Source organism: Anser brachyrhynchus, assembly GCF_964034855.1.
Source record: "Anser brachyrhynchus genome assembly, contig: SCAFFOLD_62, whole genome shotgun sequence".
NCBI classification, from domain to species: Eukaryota; Metazoa; Chordata; class Aves; order Anseriformes; family Anatidae; genus Anser; species Anser brachyrhynchus.
This window is the reverse complement of record NW_027663681.1, coordinates 891,255-907,884: the sequence shown is the minus strand read 5'-3', so window position 1 is coordinate 907,884 and position 16,630 is coordinate 891,255. Positions and strand designations below refer to the sequence as shown.

The window sequence follows — 16,630 nt, the reverse complement described above, 5'->3', positions numbered from 1 at the left end:
TCCAGAGAGTGCACTGGCACCATTGGAGATGCAGTGCAGTGAGTCCAGAAAGTGCACTGGCACCACTGGGGATGCAGTGCAGTGAGTCCAGAGAGTGCACTGGCACCACTGGGGATGCAGTGCAGTGAGTCCAGAGAGTGCACTGGCACCACTGGGGACGCACTGCAGTGAGTCCAGAGAGTTCACTGGCACCACTGGGGATGCACTTCAGTGAGTGCAGAGACTGCACTGGCACCACTGGGGATGCAGTGCAGTAAGTCCAGTGAGTGTACTGGCACCACTGGGGATGCACTGCAGTGAGTCCAGAGAGTGCATTGGCACCACTTGGGATGCACTGCAGTGAGTCCAGAGAGTGCACTTGCACCACTGGGGATGCAGTGCAGTGAGTCCAGAGAGTGCACTGGCACCACTGGGGATGCAGTGCAGTGAGTCCAGAGAGTGCACTGGCACCAATGGGGATGCACAGCAGTGAGTCCACAGAGTGCACTGGCACGACTGGGGATGCAGTGCAGTGAGTCCAGAGACTGCACTAGCACCACTGGGGATGCAGTGCAGTCAGTCCAGTGAGTGTACTGGCACCACTGGGGATGCACTGCAGTGAGTCCAGAGAGTGCACTGGCACCACTGAGAATGCACTTCAGTGAGTCCAGAGAGTGCACTGGCACCACTGGGGATGCACTGCAGTGAGTCCAGAGAGTGCACTGGCACCACTGGGGATGCAGTGCAGTGAGTCCAGAGAGTGCACTGGCACCACTGGGGATGCACTTCAGTGAGTCCAGAGAGTGCACGGGCTCCACTGGGGATGCACTGCAGTGAGTCCACAGAGTGCACTGGCACCACTGGGGATGCAGTGCAGTGAGTCCAGAGAGTGCACTGGCTCCACTGGGGATGCAGTGCAGTGAGTCCAGAGAGTGCTCTGGCACCACTGGGTATGCAGTGCAGTGAGTCCAGAGTGTGCACTGGCACCACTGGGAATGCAGTGCAGTGAGTCCAGAGATCGCACTGGCACCACGGGGGATGCACTTCAGTGAGTCCAGAGAGTGCACTGGCACCACTGGGGATGCAGTGCAGTGAGTCCAGAGAGTGCACTGGCACCACTGGCGATGCACTGCAGTGAGTCAAGAGAGTGCACTGGCACCACTGGGGATGCACTGCAGTGAGTCCAGAGAGTGCACTGGAACCAGAGGGAATGCACTGCAGTGAGTCCAGTGAGTGCACTGGCACCACTGGGGATGCAGTGCAGTGAGTGCAGGGAGTGCACTGGCACCACTGGGGATGCAGTGCAGTGAGTCCAGAGAGTGCAGTGGCACCACTGGGGATGCAGTGCAGTGAGTCCAGAGAGTGCACAGGCAGCACTGGGGATGCAGTGCAGTGAGTCCAGAGAGTACTCTGGCACCACTGGGGATGCAGTGCAGTGAGTCCAGAGAGTGCACTGGCACCAATGGGGATGCACTTCAGTGAGTCCAGAGAGTGCACTGGCTCCACTGGGGATGCAGTGCAGTGAGTCCAGAGAGTGCACTGGCACCATTGGAGATGCAGTGCAGTGAGTCCAGAAAGTGCACTGGCACCACTGGGGATGCAGTGCAGTTACTCCAGAGAGTGCACTGGCACCACTGGGGATGCAGTGCAGTGAGTCCAGAGAGTGCACTGGCACCACTGGGGACGCACTGCAGTGAGTCCAGAGAGTTCACTGGCACCACTGGGGATGCACTTCAGTGAGTGCAGAGACTGCACTGGCACCACTGGGGATGCAGTGCAGTAAGTCCAGTGAGTGTACTGGCACCACTGGGGATGCACTGCAGTGAGTCCAGAGAGTGCATTGGCACCACTTGGGATGCACTGCAGTGAGTCCAGAGAGTGCACTTGCACCACTGGGGATGCAGTGCAGTGAGTCCAGAGAGTGCACTGGCACCACTGGGGATGCAGTGCAGTGAGTCCAGAGAGTGCACTGGCACCAATGGGGATGCACAGCAGTGAGTCCACAGAGTGCACTGGCACCACTGGGGATGCAGTACAGTGAGTCCAGAGAGTGCACTGGCACCACTGGGGATGCACTGCAGTGAGTCCAGAGAGTGCTCTGGCACCACTGGCGATGCAGTGCAGTGAGTGCAGAGACTGCACTAGCACCACTGGGGATGCAGTGCAGTCAGTCCAGTGAGTGTACTGGCACCACTGGGGATGCACTGCAGTGAGTCCAGAGAGTGCACTGGCACCACTGAGAATGAACTTCAGTGAGTCCAGAGAGTGCACTGGCACCACTGGGGATGCACTGCAGTGAGTCCAGAGAGTGCACTGTCACCACTGGGGATGCAGTGCAGTGAGTCCAGAGAGTGCACTGGCACCACTGGGGATGCACTTCAGTGAGTCCAGAGAGTGCACGGGCTCCACTGGGGATGCACTGCAGTGAGTCCACAGAGTGCACTGGCACCACTGGGGATGCAGTGCAGTGAGTCCAGAGAGTGCACTGGCTCCACTGGGGATGCAGTGCAGTGAGTCCAGAGAGTGCTCTGGCACCACTGGGTATGCAGTGCAGTGAGTCCAGAGTGTGCACTGGCACCACTGGGAATGCAGTGCAGTGAGTCCAGAGATCGCACTGGCACCACGGGGGATGCACTTCAGTGAGTCCAGAGAGTGCACTGGCACCACTGGGGATGCAGTGCAGTGAGTCCAGAGAGTGCACTGGCACCACTGGCGATGCACTGCAGTGAGTCAAGAGAGTGCACTGGCACCACTGGGGATGCACTGCAGTGAGTCCAGAGAGTGCACTGGCACCAGAGGGAATGCACTGCAGTGAGTCCAGTGAGTGCACTGGCACCACTGGGGATGCAGTGCAGTGAGTGCAGGGAGTGCACTGGCACCACTGGGGATGCAGTGCAGTGAGTCCAGAGAGTGCAGTGGCACCACTGGGGATGCAGTGCAGTGAGTCCAGAGAGTGCACAGGCAGCACTGGGGATGCAGTGCAGTGAGTCCAGAGAGTACTCTGGCACCACTGGGGATGCAGTGCAGTGAGTCCAGAGAGTGCACTGGCACCACTGGGGATGCACTGCAGTGAGTCCAGAGAGTGCACTGGCACCACTGGTGATGCACTGCAGTTACTCCAGAGAGTGCACTGGCACCACTGGGGATGCGGTGCAGTGAGTCCAGAGAGTGCACTGGCACCACTGGTGATGCACTGCAGTGAGTCCAGAGAGTGCACTGGCACCACTGAGAATGCCCTTCAGTGAGTCCAGAGAGTGCACTGGCACCACTGGGGATGCACTGCATTGAGTCCACAGAGTGCACTAGCACCACTGGGGATGCAGTGCAGTGAGTCCAGAGAGTGTACTGGCACCACTGGGGATGCACTGCAGTGAGTCCAGAGAGTGCACTGTCACCACTGAGAATGCACTTCAGTGAGTCCAAAGAGTGCACTAGCACCACTGGGGATGCACTGCAGTGAGTCCAGAGAGTGAACTAGCACCACTGGGAATGTAGTGCAGTGAATCCAGTGAGTGCACTGGCACCAGTGGGGATGCACTGCAGTGAGTCCAGAGAGTGCACTGGCACCACTGGGGATGCACTGCAGTGAGTCCAGAGAGCGCACTGGCACCACTGGGGATGCACTGCAGTGAGTCCACAGAGTGCACTGGCACCACTGAGAATGCACTTCAGTGAGTCCAGAGAGTGCACTGGCACCACTGGGGATGCACTGCAGTGAGTCCAGAGAGTGAACTAGCACCACTGGGAATGCAGTGCAGTGAATCCAGTGAGTGCACTGGCACCACTGGGGATGCAGTGCAGTGAGTCAAGAGAGTGCACTGGCACCACTGGGGATGCACTGCAGTGAGCCCAGAGAGTGCACTGGCACCACTGGGGATGCGTTGCCGGGAGTCCAGAGAGTGCACTGGCACCACTGGGGATGCAGTGCAGTGAGTCCAGAGAGTGCACTGGCACCACTGGGGATGCAGTGCAGTGAGTCCAGAGAGTTCTCTGGCACCACTGGGGATGCAGTGCAGTGAGTCCAGAGAGTGCACTGGCACCACTGGGATGCAGTGCAGTGAGTCCAGAGAGTGCACTGGCACCACTGGTGATGCACTGCAGTTACTCCAGAGAGTGCACTGGCACCACTGGGGATGCGGTGCGGTGAGTCCAGAGAGTGCACTGGCACCACTGGGGATGCAGTGCAGTCAGTCCAGTGAGTGTACTGGCACCACTGGGGATGCACTGCAGTGAGTCCAGAGAGTGCACTGGCACCACTGAGAATGCCCTTCAGTGAGTCCAGAGAGTGCACTGGCACCACTGGGGATGCACTGCAGTGAGTCCACAGAAGGCACTAGCACCACTGGGGATGCAGTGCAGTGACTCTAGAGAGTGCACTGGCACCACTGGGGATGCACTTCAGTGAGTCCAGAGAGTGCACTGGCACCACTGGGGATGCAGTGCAGTGAGTCCAGAGAGTGCATTGGCACCACTGGGGATGCAGTGCAGTGAGTCCAGAGAGTGCACTGGCACCACTGGGGATGCACTGCAGTGAGTCCACAGAGTGCACTGGTACCACTGGGGATGCAGTGCAGTGAGTCCAGAGAGTGCACTGGCACCACTGGGGATGCACTGCAGTGAGTCCAGAGAGTGCACTGGCACCACTGGGGATGCAGTGCAGTGAGTCCAGAGAGTGCGCTGGCACCACTGGGGATGCAGTGCAGTGAGTCCAGAGAGTGCACTGGCACCACTGGGGATGCAGTGCAGTGAGTCCAGAGAGTGCACTGGTGTTGTCGACGGAGGGAAGACACAAACGCTCAATATGAGTGTTAAGTATGCTTCAGCTTTAATGGATAGCTCAATTGTCTTTTATCGTGTACAGGATAATTAGCTCATACATATTGCAAAAGCCAAGCTCCTTATTGGTTAGCGTAATCTCCTGCCCTACCGGTTAGTTCCGCATTCTTTTAGCCGCTAGTTCCCTTTTCTAGTCTAACTATAACTCCAAGGGCAGTATGCCCTCTACTGTCATTGGTTCTAACTGCCTGGGATTTCTCGCAAGAGTTCCCGGACAAGCCTTGCGTACGTGCCTTTGCTCTTGCTCCTCTAGACCAGCTGGGTGCGGCAATCCGCCACCTCCCCACCCTGCAGCTGCACGAGATCAATGTGACCACGCGCAGCGAGCCAGTCCTCAACAATTCCCCCGTTTTTATTTTGTGCTAGAAAAACCTTATTAGTTAGTTGCTCGAGCCTTTTTGTTAGACAACTAAATATTACTCGCGCCGCTACTATGATTAGTGCGATTATTAGCAGTAAGCGTAGCCCTTCTTTTATGAGACCCAATATCCAGCCTCCCATGTTCCCAAACCAACTCGCAAATAGTTCATCAAGCCAATTATTCTGGACCACTATCTTCTTGGTGTGGTCTCTCAGCCATTTCAGCTGCTCGTGGATTGACTCGCCATGGTCCGAGAGATTAAAACAGCACATTCCTTCGAGCTCTTCACACCCGTGGCCCTGTGCCAGCAGTAGAAAATCAATCGCCGCTCTGTTCTGTAATACAGCGTGTCGCAGGCTATCCAGGTCCTGGGCCATTTCTGTGAGTATCTGCGTAGTCACATTTGCTTGTTTTACAGTCCAACAAGCTAGTTTCCCAAGGCTAGCCATAGCATGGGCTACCGCCACTCCAGGCACAAGTGCCGCCGAAAAGAATCTTTCGGCAGGACCCCAGAGTTCGACCTGGTCATCACAGTCACTCCCCAAAGTTTTTAGACTGCGTCTCGTCCGGCGTCTCCATTGTTGAGTAATGTTTCACAACTCTTGAAACCCCGGTAACTCTTTATAACAATCTATATCTGGTGTCTTACGCTTTTCTAAAAAGCACTTAAGTAAATCAACTGCCGCTTGTTTCTCCATTCTTACTTACGGTGCCGTTGCCCCCGTGTAAAGCTTCTGTTCGCGGCGTTCCGGCGGGACCCACTATGGGTTCGTCCCGGGCGCTCTTCCCGAGTCGCCTTCTGCTCGCCCCAATCTTGTGTTCCGCGGAATCCGGGTTACGTAGTCAGAACCGGCTTTCCCTTTTTCTCCGTCACCTAAGACCGGCTTACTCGTTTCGGGTCCTCGTCCAGCAAGGGTCCCTGTTCGGGCGCCATTTGTTGTCGACGGAGGGAAGACACAAACGCTCAATATGAGTGTTAAGTATGCTTCAGCTTTAATGGATAGCTCAATTTTCTTTTATCGTGTACAGGATAATTAGCTCATACATATTGCAAAAGCCAAGCTCCTTATTGGTTAGCGTAATCTCCTGCCCTACCGGTTAGTTCCGCATTCTTTTAGCCGCTAGTTCCCTTTTCTAGTCTAACTATAACTCCAAGGGCAGTATGCCCTCTACTGTCATTGGTTCTAACTGCCTGGGATTTCTCGCAAGAGTTCCCGGACAAGCCTTGCGTACGTGCCTTTGCTCTTGCTCCTCTAGACCAGCTGGGTGCGGCAATCCGCCACCTCCCCACCCTGCAGCTGCACGAGATCAATGTGACCACGCGCAGCGAGCCAGTCCTCAACACACTGGCACCAAGGGGATGCACTGCAGTGAGTCCAGAGAGTGCACTGGCACCACTGGGGATGCGGTACCGGGAGTCCAGAGAGTGCACTGGCACCACTGGGGATGCACTGCAGTGAGTCCAGAGAGTGCAGTGGCACCACTGGGGATGCACTGCAGTGAGTCCAGAGAGTGCACTGGCACCACTGGGGATGCACTGCAGTGAGTCCAGAGAGTGCACTGTCACCACTGGGGATGCAGTGCAGTGAGTCCAGAGAGTGCACTGGCACCACTGGGGATGCACTGCAGTGAGTCCAGAGAGTGCTCTGGCACCACTGGGGATGCAGTGCAGTGAGTCCAGAGAGTGCACTGGCACCACTGGGGATGCAGTGCAGTGAGTCCAGAGAGTGCACTGGCACCACTGGGGATGCAGTGCAGTGAGTCCAGAGAGTGTACTGGCACCATTGGGGATGCACTGCAGTGAGTCCAGAGAGTGCACTGCCACCACTGAGGATGCCCTTCAGTGAGTCCAGAGAGTGCACTGGCACCACTGGGGATGCACTGCAGTGAGTCCACAGAGTGCACTAGCACCACTGGGGATGCAGTGCAGTGAGTCCAGAGAGTGCACTGGCACCACTGGGGATGCACTTCAGTGAGTCCAGAGAGTGCACGCGCTCCACTGGGGATGCAGTACAGTGAGTCCAGAGAGTGCATTGGCACCACTGGGGATGCAGTGCAGTGAGTCCAGAGAGTGCACTGGCAGCACAGAGGATGCAGTGCAGTGAGTCCAGAGAGTGCTCTGGCACCACTGGGGATGCAGTGCAGTGAGTCCAGAGAGTGCACTGGCACCACTGGGGATGCAGTGCAGTGAGTCCAGAGAGTGCACTGGCACCACTGGGGATGCACTGCAGTGAGTCCAGAGAGTGCACTGGCACCACTGGTGATGCACTGCAGTGAGTCCAGAGAGTGCACTGGCACCACTGGGGATGCACTGCAGTGAGTCCAGAGAGTGCACTGGCACCACTGGGGATGCAGTGCAGTGAGTCCAGAGAGTGCACTGGCACCAGAGGGAATGCACTGCAGTGAGTCCAGTGAGTGCATTGGCACCACTGGGGATGCAGTGCAGTGAGTCCAGAGAGTGCACTGGCAGCACTGGACATGCAGTTCAGTGAGTCCAGAGAGTGCAGTGGCACCACTGGGGATGCAGTGCAGTGAGTCCAGAGAGTGCACTGGCAGCACTGGGGATGCAGTGCAGTGAGTCCAGAGAGTGCACTGGCAATACTGGGGATGCAGTGCAGTGAGTCCAGAGAGTGCACTGGCACCACTGGGGCTGCAGTGCAGTGAGTCCAGAGAGTGCACTGGCACCACTGGGGATGCAGTGCAGTGAGTCCAGAGAGTGCTCTGGCACCACTGGGGATGCACTGAAGTGAGTCCAGAGAGTGCACTGGCACCACTGGGGATGCAGTGCAGTGAGTCCAGAGAGTGCACTGGCAATACTGGGGATGCAGTGCAGTGAGTCCAGAGAGTGCACTGGCAACACTGGGGTTGCAGTGCAGTGAGTCCAGAGAGTGAACTGGCACCACTGGGGATGCAGTGCAGTGAGTCCAGAGTGTGCACTGGCACCACTGGGGATGCAGTGCAGTGAGTCCAGAGATTGCACTGGCACCACTGGGGATGCAGTGCAGTGAGTCCAGAGATTGCACTGGCACCACTGGGGATGCACTGCAGTGAGTCCAGAGAGTGCACTGGCACCACTGGGGATGCAGTGCAGTGAGTCCAGAGAGTGCACTGGCACCACTGGGGATGCAGTGCAGTGAGTCCAGTGAGTGTACTGGCACCACTGGGGATGCAGTGCAGTGAGTCCAGAGAGTGCACTGGCACCACTGAGAATGCACTTCAGTGAGTCCAGAGAGTGCACTGCCACCACTGGGGATGCAGTGCAGTGAGTCCAGAGAGTGCACTGGCACCACTGAGAATGCACTTCAGTGAGTCCAAAGAGTGCACTGGCACCACTGGGGATGCACTGCAGTGAGTCCAGAGAGTGCACTAGCACCACTGGGAATGCAGTACAGTGAGTCCAGAGAGTGCACTGGCACCACTGGGGATGCACTGCAGTCACTCCAGAGAGTGCACTGGCACCACTGATGATGCAGTACAGTGAGTCCAGTGAGCGCACTGGCACCACTGGGGATGTAGTGCAGTGATTCGAGAGAGTGCACTGGCACCACTGGGGATGCACTGCAGTGAGTCCAGAGAGTGCACTGGCACCACTTGGGATGCAGTGCAGTGAGTCCAGAGAGTGCACTGGCACCACTGGGGATGCAGTGCAGTGAGTCCAGAGAGTGCATTGGCACCACTGGGGATGCAGTGCAGTGAGTCCAGAGAGTGCACTGGCACCACTGGGGATGCACTGCTGTGAGTCCAGAGAGTGCACTGGCAGCAGTGGAGATGCACTGCAGTGAGTCCAGAGAGTGCACTGGCACCACTGGGGATGCACTGCAGTGAGTCCAGAGAGTGCAGTGGCACCACTGGGGATGCAGTGCAGTGAGTCCAGAGAGTGCACTGGCACCACTGGGGATGCACTGCTGTGAGTCCAGAGAGTGCACTGGCACCACTGGGGATGCAGTGCAGTGAGTCCAGAGAGTGCACTGGCAGCACTGGGGATGCAGTGCAGTGACTCGAGAGAGTGCACTGGCACCACTGGGGATGCACTGCAGTGAGTCCAGAGAGCGCACTGGCACCACTGGGGATGCACTGCAGTGAGTCCACAGAGTGCACTGGAACCACTGAGAATGCACTTCAGTGAGTCCAGAGAGTGCACTGGCACCACTGGGGATGCACTGCAGTGAGTCCATGTTGAGGACTGGCTCGCTGCGCGTAATCACATTGATATCATGCAGCTGCAAGATAAGGAAATGGCGGATTACCGCACCCAGCTGGTCTAGAAAAACAAGAGCAAAGGCACGTACGCAAGGCTTGTCTGGGAACTCTTGTGAGAAATCCCAGGCAGCTTGTCTGGGAACTCTTGTGAGAAATCCCAGGCAATTAGAAACAATGATAGTAGAGGGCATACTGCCCTGGGAGTTATAGTTAGATTAGAAAGGGGAACTAGCGGATAGAAGAATGCGGAACTAACAGATAGGGCAGTAGATGACGCTTACCAATAAGGAGCTTGGCTTTTGCAATATGTATGAGCTAATTATCCTGTACACGATAAAAGACAATTGAGCTATCCATTAAAGCTGAAGCATACTTAACACTCATATTGAGCGTTTGTGTCTTCCCTCCGTCGACAACAAATGGCGCCCGAACAGGGACCCTTGCTGGACGAGGACCCGAAACGAGTAAGCCGGTATTAGGCGACGGAGTACAAGGGGAAAGCCGGTTCTGACTACGTAACCCGGAATCCGCGGAACATAAGATTGGGGCGAGCAGAAGACGACTCGGGAAGAGCGCCCGGGACGAACCCATAGCGGGTCCCGCCGGAACGCCGCGAACGGAAGCTTTGTACGGGGGCAACGGCACCGTGAGTAAGCATGGAGAAACAAGCGGCAATAGATTTACTTAAGTGCTTTTTAGAAAAGCGTAAGACACGCTTTGCACGGGGGCAACGGCACCGTGAGTAAGCATGGAGAAACAAGCGGCAATTAATTTACTTAAGTGCTTTTTAGAAAAGCGTAAGACGCCAGATATAGATTGTCATAAAGAATTACAGGGGTTAGTGGCCTATGGGGTGGCGAAGGGCTGCTTTATTAACCCTGACACATTGTTTGAGGAGGATGAGTGGCGTAAGTTTGGTGATATATTGTTTGAGGAAATGATTAGTGAGAATAAGACGGCTAAGAAGCTGGCAAAACCGTGGCGGGCTGTTACGAATGCTTTAACAATACATCGGGTAGAACAGAAAGTAGCAGCCGCTGCAACAGAGCGGCTGGGCAAAACGTTGAGGGCGGATGAAGAGGCCAATCCGTACCCCCTCCCTCCGTCGGTCCAACAATTCACCATGAAGGCACCCGGGGGATGGGGAGAGGGGGCACGACCCAGTGCACCTCCTCTACCCCTGGAAACTCCCGAGGGAGAGGCGGCAGGCGAGGGGAGAAATAAGAATCCATTTTTGAAAGATATGCGACTCGAATCAGGGGGGTCGGAGAGAGCAGGACTCTGGGCGAAAATAGCAGGGGAGGCGTTACGTGAAGGTGATGTGGGGGCAGCGACAGAGCTTGTAGGCGCCTTCCCCGTGGTGTACTCTCCACCAGACGCCCAGGGCCAGATAACTGTTACTATGACAAATCTGGACTGGAAAATACTGACCCAATTGCGTGCCACGGTAAATGAGTCAGGAATACGTGGGGAGCCAACGAAACAGATGTTAGACTATCTGTGGTCCACTAACGTGTTGCTCCCCGGCGATATTCGTAATATCATGAAACTAATACTGACGCAGCATCAGATCCTGCTGTTTAATGCCCATTGGCATTCAGCTTGTCAGGAGGCAGTCGCGGTGCAGCGTCAGCCCGGAGATCCATTATACGGGGTCACGCTGGAGGAGCTTTTGGGGGTCGGTGCATACAATCGCTTGGAGGCCCAGGCCCTAATGGGGCCGGATAAGGCAAAAGCGACCATGACGCTAGCTAGGAGAGCACTGGACCAAATTAGGGAGCCTGGAGGAATGCCCTCCTATATGTCCATCAAGCAAGGGCGAGACGAAGCGTTTGGAACATTTATTGATAGGGTTGCCGCAGCTATACAGGTAGCTGGGTTACCCGAATATCTCAAAGGCCCTATTCTTAAACAATGCGCCCTTCAAAATTGTAATCAAACCTCTCGAAATGTTCTAAATACGCTGCCCAGTACCTGGACTATAGAAGAGGCTCTTGATCGATTGTCGCGGATACCGATAGGCTCGCAAGCGCTATTGGTTGACGCTATTCGAAAGGTAGGGGAAAGTATTACTCAGGGACTGCAGGCTGGTCAGTCGCAGGTATTCGCCGCCCTTGCCCCCCTGCAAAGTGGAAAAGGACCTCACTCGTCGAGAAGACCTGCACTACGCTGCTATCGGTGTGGCATCGCGGGTCATATAAAGAGGCAATGTGGGACGGCTAATGTGTGGTGTCCCTCTTGCCGATCTGATACGCATAATGAAACCGCTTGCCGGCGGAAGACCCAGGGAAACGGGAAGACCAGCGGGAACCGCCGCCCCGCGATGACACAAAAAGCGGCTTTCCCCTCAACAGCGGCGGCAGCTGCGGAGACTCCAACCGAGACGAATCCTTTCACCTCCAACCAGCCACCAGAGGGAGCCTGGGGATTGGACTTGGCAACCGCAGTAAATGTGACTTTGATGGACAATAAGCCTGTTGGGGTGAAAACAGGCGTTATGGGACCTGTAAAAATTAATAATGAGCCTGTTGGAGCACTTCTGATTGGAAGGTCATCGGCGACATTAAATGGGGCTTTAGTGTTAACAGGACTTATTGATAAGGACTTTACTGGGGAGATACAAATTATGGTATCAGCCATGTTCCCTCCGCTACATATACCGAAGGGAACTCGATTGGCTCAATTCTGCCTGTCTCTTGCCAAAGCGACTGATCCCTTCCGCACCTGTTTGTTCGGGGTCCCAATAGGGAACAAGGAGGAGCTGAAACAACTGTTAGCACCATATTCCGCAAGTACTGATTTGTTCGATCTTTCGTCCAACCTCTCCGACGCCGTTGTGGCGGCGCTAGTGGCTCTGAACACGAGCTTGCCATGGGATCCCCAGGAACTGGATTTGTTGGGATCAGTGGCGGTAGGGAACACCAGTAATAACTGGACACAGACGTGCTTTATGTGGAATAAAGGAAAACAAAATATGACTCAATGGACTAATGTGACCTCTCACACAAGGGGGTTCGAAGCTAATAGCAGCTATTGCGGGTACAACGACACCACCAACACCACCATGGGGGCATACGGGAACAAGTCAAGCACATGGCCAAGGCAAACTGCTAAGGCCTTACCACCTGGTATATTCCTGATCTGTGGAGATCGAGCCTGGCAGGGAATCCCAGCAAATGCGCACGGGGGGCCATGCTATTTGGGACGCTTGACTTTGTTTGCCCCTGACCTACACAGTCAAGAATTGCGAAACATTACTCAACAATGGAAACGACGGACGAGACGCAGTCTCAAAAACTTTGGGGAGTGACTGCGATAACCAGGTCGAACTCTGGGGTCCTGCTGAAAGGTTCTTTTCAGCGGCACTTGTGCCTGGAGTGGCTGTGGCTCATGCTATGGCTAGTCTAGGGAAACTAGCTTGTTGGGCTGTAAAACAAGCAAATGTGACATTTGAAAAAAAAAAAAAAAAAAAAAAAAAAAAAAAAAAGGGAGAGAGAGAAACTAGCTTGCACATTTTAGGTCTGTGAAATTTTGTGAGAATTTTTTCCTGCACTGGACAGTTGAGAGAAAAAAAAAAAAAAGGAAAGAAAAAAAAAAAAAAAAAAAAAAAAAAAAAAAGCACATAGGGAATTATGTTAATTGTGTTTGTGTCTTTAGGCAAAGCTGTGGAAGTCTTGAAATGTCACAGTAGTAAATAACTTTTATTACTTTTTGGCTAATTCTTTTTCTGTTGGAACACTGAATTCTGTGCATATGTATATATGAACACAAATTGAAGGCCTCTACCTCCTGGAGTATACAACTTGGTTTGTTTACCTCCACATGATTTTTTTTTTTTTTTAAGTTCAGTGTGGAGACTTGAAACTTGAATGTCCCTTCCAACTTTTATATTTAAAACAAGACTAGAAAATTGAAGACTGTTTTTCACCTGTACATAGAAATATTAAAGGGTGGTCTTAAAATTTGAACATTGGTCTGGAGAAAAACCATGGTGTTTGTTATGGACAATTAACTGTTAAAGTTATTGTAAGTTATCTGTATTTAGCAGAGTATTTTCAACGAGTGATCTGAGCTGAAATTGGAGACTATTAGTAAGTTATGTTTGGAAGTTTTAACTTCAATGAAGTAATTATTTGCTGTGAAAGAGACGAACATTGAATGACTGAACAAAGAGGGTGCAATATCTTTGTTTTTTATGAGGCTCCTGAGAATAAAACCAACTGAAGCATTTCAATTCACTTGAATGAGAAACGTGTTTAATTAAAAGAGCCCAAGAAGACACTGGTATGAAAGGTAAAATCTCAGAGGTTGGTCAGTTAATGTGGCACACTTGCTGGTCACTTTGTAAAATGTAGATTTGAAGTACAGTGGTGAAAACATTAAATGTGACTACGCAGATGCTCACAGAAATGGCCCAGGACCTGGACAGCTTGCGACACGCTGTGTTACAGAACAGAGCGGCGATTGATTTTCTACTGCTGGCACAGGGCCACGGGTGTGAAGAGCTCGAAGGAATGTGCTGTTTTAATCTCTCGGACCATGGCGAGTCAATCCACGAGCAACTGAAATGGCTGAGAGACCACACCAAGAAGATAGTGGTCCAAGATAATTGGCTTGATAGACTGTTTGCAAATTGGTTTGGGAACATGGGGGGTTGGATATTGGGTCTGATAAAAGAAGGGCTACGCTTACTGCTAATAATTGTCCTAATTATAGTAGCGGCGCGAGTAGTATTTAGTTGCCTAATAAAAAGGCTCGAGCAGTTAACTAGTAGGGTTTTTCTAGCAACAGTAATAGCATGTGTAAGGTGTAATTGCTCGAAAAAGAAAAAAAAAAAAAAAAAAAAAAAAAAAAAAAAAAAAAAAAAAAGGGGTCAATGCCACACGTGCTCCTTATTGCAATGCATCTCTTTGCTGTCATTATACAAACTATAATAGCATCCTTCCTTGCGCCAGGAGCCGCTCTGCTCGGCTGTGGGATCGACTGTGGAACGGACGCCCCTAGGTGCACCCCGAGCATTTTTTCCTCGGAGGGGTCTCCACTCTCAGCCGCTCACCACGGGAGCAGACAAGGACCTCCTGAAGCTGCACACAAATTATTTTCAGTGATATTGTCTTGTGGTATGAATGAGAAGTGCAAGAGGCCTCTCTGCGTGATTGTGTGATTGTGTGATTGTGCTGTGCGAGTAAGAAGCAGTATCGCTGCGAAGCAACATTCCTAGCGCTTAGTGGCTTGTTGACTGATGTAGATTCTAGTAGGCACACTACTTTACAATCGTAGTTCTGCATGAGATTTTTGACCCTGTTGCTTATTGTACCTTGCTTATTGCAGTGTGTGCGGTGATTGATAGAAAAATCTATAGAAAGCTTTTGGTTCAAAATAAAAACGGGGGAATTGTTGAGGACTGGCTCGCTGCGCGTAATCACATTGATATCATGCAGCTGCAAGATAAGGAAATGGCGGATTACCGCACCCAGCTGGTCTAGAAAAACAAGAGCAAAGGCACGTACGCAAGGCTTGTCTGGGAACTCTTGTGAGAAATCCCAGGCAGCTTGTCTGGGAACTCTTGTGAGAAATCCCAGGCAATTAGAAACAATGATAGTAGAGGGCATACTGCCCTGGGAGTTATAGTTAGATTAGAAAGGGGAACTAGCGGATAGAAGAATGCGGAACTAACAGATAGGGCAGTAGATGACGCTTACCAATAAGGAGCTTGGCTTTTGCAATATGTATGAGCTAATTATCCTGTACACGATAAAAGACAATTGAGCTATCCATTAAAGCTGAAGCATACTTAACACTCATATTGAGCGTTTGTGTCTTCCCTCCGTCGACAACAAGTCCAGAGAGTGCACTAGCACCACTGGGGAATGCAGTGCAGTGAGTCCAGTGAGTACACTGGCACCAATGGGGATGCAGTGCAGTGAGTCAAGAGAGTGCACTGGCACCACTGGGGATGCACTGCAGTGAGCCCAGAGAGTGCACTGGCACCACTGGGGATGCGGTGCCGGGAGTCCAGAGAGTGCACTGGCACCACTGGGGATGCAGTGCAGTGAGTCCAGAGAGTGCACTGGCACCACTGGGGATGCAGTGCAGTGAGTCCAGAGAGTGCACTAGCACCACTGGGGATGCACTGCAGTGAGTCCAGAGAGTGCTCTGGCACCACTGGGGATGCAGTGCAGTGAGTCCAGAGAGTGCACTGGCACCACCGGGGATGTGTTGCCGGGAGTCCAGAGAGTGCACTGGCACCACTGGGGATGCAGTGCAGTGAGTCCACAGACTGCACTGGAACCACTGAGAATGCACTTCAGTGAGTCCAGAGAGTGCACTGGCACCACTGGGGATGCACTGCAGTGAGTCCACAGAGTGCACTAGCACCACTGGGGAATGCAGTGCAGTGAGTCCAGTGAGTACACTGGCACCAATGGGGATGCAGTGCAGTGAGTCAAGAGAGTGCACTGGCACCACTGGGGATGCACTGCAGTGAGCCCAGAGAGTGCACTGGCACCACTGGGGATGCGGTGCCGGGAGTCCAGAGAGTGCACTGGCACCACTGGGGATGCAGTGCAGTGAGTCCAGAGAGTGCACTGGCACCACTGGGGATGCAGTGCAGTGAGTCCAGAGAGTGCACTAGCACCACTGGGGATGCACTGCAGTGAGTCCAGAGAGTGCTCTGGCACCACTGGGGATGCAGTGCAGTGAGTCCAGAGAGTGCACTGGCACCACCGGGGATGTGTTGCCAGGAGTCCAGAGAGTGCACTGGCACCACGGGGGATGCAGTGCAGTGAGTCCAGAGAGTGCACTGGCACCACTGGGGATGCAGTGCAGTGAGTCAAGAGAGTGCACTGGCACCACTGGGGATGCACAGCAGTGAGCCCAGAGAGTGCACTGGCACCACTGGGGATGCGGTGCCGGGAGTCCAGAGAGTGCACTGGCACCACTGGGGATGCGGTGCAGTGAGTCCAGAGAGTGCACTGGCACCACTGAGAATGCACTTCAGTGAGTCCAGAGAGTGCACTGGTACCACTGGTGATGCAGTGCAGTGAGTCCAGAGAGTGCACTAGCACCACTGGGGATGCAGTGCAGTGAATCCAGTGAGTGCACTGGCACCACTGGGGATGCAGTGCAGTGAGTCAAGAGAGTGCACTGGCACCACTGGGGATGCACAGCAGTGAGCCCAGAGAGTGCACTGGCACCACTGGGGATGCGGTGCCGGGAGTCCAGAGAGTGCACTGGCACCACTGGGGATGCAGT

General features: G+C 53.6%; 1 long non-coding RNA gene across 1 annotated transcript; it reads left to right on the top strand.

Annotated features, from left to right (window-relative positions):
* Nucleotides 1-12,143: 12,143 nt before the first annotated feature.
* Nucleotides 12,144-15,180, top strand: LOC308187043. The gene is made up of 2 exons (XR_013944422.1): nt 12,144-14,923; nt 14,959-15,180. It is a non-coding gene; the product is annotated as an uncharacterized lncRNA (long non-coding RNA).
* Nucleotides 15,181-16,630: the final 1,450 nt, after the last annotated feature.